Source organism: Trachinotus anak, unplaced genomic scaffold, assembly GCF_046630095.1.
Source record: "Trachinotus anak isolate AG129_WGS33_773 ecotype Australia unplaced genomic scaffold, CSIRO_AGI_Tana_v1 ptg000105l, whole genome shotgun sequence".
Lineage (NCBI taxonomy): Eukaryota > Metazoa > Chordata > Actinopteri > Carangiformes > Carangidae > Trachinotus > Trachinotus anak.
In genome coordinates this window covers 25,001-27,500 of record NW_027273956.1, presented here as the reverse complement: position 1 = coordinate 27,500, position 2,500 = coordinate 25,001, and positions in this window count along the sequence as shown.

The window sequence follows — 2,500 nt, the reverse complement described above, 5'->3', positions numbered from 1 at the left end:
ACCGATGTTTTCGGCCGCGGGAGGAGCGCGGAGGAAGAGTCCGGAGACCCCCTCCGCGCCTCGGAGCCCCCCCTGGGCCATGGAGGCGAACCCGCAGGCCGGAGGAACCGTCCGCCCGAACACCAGCGCTGGGCTGGCCGGCGGGGGCCCTCCGATGGCGGGTCACGTGTGCCGCTCGGTCAGTGGGTGAAAGAAGAAGAGAACCGCAGCTTTGAGAGGGGCCGAGCTGCCCGCGGCAGTCCGTTTCGCACCCCTCTCGGGTCGGCCCACGCGTCCCCGGCGCCCTCGGGGCCGATCCCTGGAGGTTCACGTTTCCGAAAACTGGGTTTCTGAAATCGTGCGAAAGGTGTTTTGAAAAACAGGGAGAGACCGGCTCGCACCGAGGGCAGGAGAAGGTAAGAGAGGGGAAATTTCTAGTTTCGCCGAACGGTCCCCCTCTTTACCTTCCTCGGTGTAACACTTAGAAAAATTTGCGGTCAAAGTTTTACACCGAGGAAGGTAAGAGAGGGGAAACTTCTAGTTTCGCCGACCGGTCCCCCTCTTTACCTTCCTCGGTGTAACACTTTGAAAAATTTGCGGTCAAAGTTTTACACCGAGGAAGGTAAGAGAGGGGAAACTTCTAGTTTCGCCGACCGGTCCCCCTCTTTACCTTCCTCGGTGTAACACTTTGAAAAATTTGCGGTCAAAGTTTTACACCGAGGAAGGTAAGAGAGGGGAAACTTCTAGTTTCGCCGACCGGTCCCCCTCTTTACCTTCCTCGGTGTAACACTTTGAAAAATTTGCGGTCAAAGTTTTACACCGAGGAAGGTAAGAGAGGGGAAACTTCTAGTTTCGCCGACCGGTCCCCCTCTTTACCTTCCTCGGTGTAAGACTTTGAAAAACTGGCGGTCAAAGTTTTACACCGAGGAAGGTAAAGAGGGGAGTGGAGCGGAGACTCTAGATATTTGCCTTCTCCAAAGCCACATCCATGCTCCCCCTGTATCAGAGCTCCAGGGGCCAGGCTCATGGCCCAGCTTCTCCCCCTGTGATATTAAAGGCCCACACAGCACCTCCACAGGACCTCCACAGCCACACACACACACACACACACATGCCTCTCTGCCCCTGTGTCAGAGCTCCAGCACCCAGGCAGATCACCCAGCCACTGGGCCTGTGACATTAAAGGGCCACACAGCACCTCCACAGCCACACATCCATGCTTCTCTCCCCTGTATCAGAGCTCCAGGGGCCAGGCTCATGGCCCAGCTTCTCCCCCTGTGATATTAAAGGCCCACACAGCACCTCCACAGGACCTCCACAGCCACACACACACATGCCTCTCTCCCCTGTGTCAGAGCTCCAGGAGCCAGGCATATCACCCAGCCACTGGCCCTGTGACATTAAAGGGCCACACAGCACCTCCACAGGACCTCCACAGCCACACACACATGCCTCTCTCCCCTGTATCAGAGCTCCAGGGGCCAGGCTCATGGCCCAGCTTCTCCCCCTGTGATATTAAAGGGCCACACAGCACCTCCACAGGACCTCCACAGCCACACACACATGCCTCTCTGGCCCTGTGTCAGAGCTCCAGCACCCAGGCATATCACCCAGCCACTGGCCCTGTGATATTAAAGGCCCACACAGCACCTCCACAGCCACACATCCATGCCTCTCTCCCCTGTATCAGAGCTCCAGGAGCCAGGCTAATGGCCCAGCTTCTCCCCCTGTGATATTAAAGGCCCACACAGCACCTCCACAGCCACACATCCATGCCTCTCTCCCCTGTATCAGAGCTCCAGGAGCCAGGCTAATGGCCCAGCTTCTCCCCCTGTGATATTAAAGGCCCACACAGCACCTCCACAGGACCTCCACAGCCACACACACATGCTTCTCTCCCCTGTATCAGAGCTCCAGGGGCCAGGCTCATGGCCCAGCTTCTCCCCCTGTGATATTAAAGGCACACACAGCACCTCCACAGGACCTCCACAGCCACACATCCATGCCTCTCTCCCCTGTATCAGAGCTCCAGGAGCCAGGCTAATGGCCCAGCTTCTCCCCCTGTGATATTAAAGGCCCACACAGCACCTCCACAGCCACACATCCATGCCTCTCTCCCCTGTATCAGAGCTCCAGGAGCCAGGCTAATGGCCCAGCTTCTCCCCCTGTGATATTAAAGGCCCACACAGCACCTCCACAGGACCTCCACAGCCACACACACATGCTTCTCTCCCCTGTATCAGAGCTCCAGGGGCCAGGCTCATGGCCCAGCTTCTCCCCCTGTGATATTAAAGGCACACACAGCACCTCCACAGGACCTCCACAGCCACACACACATGCCTCTCTCCCCTGTATCAGAGCTCCAGGGGCCAGGCTCATGGCCCAGCTTCTCCCCCTGTGATATTAAAGGCCCACACAGCACCTCCACAGGACCTCCACAGCCACACATCCATGCCTCTATCCCCCTGTGTCAGAGCTCCAGCACCCAGGCATATCACCCAGCCACTGGCCCTGTGACATT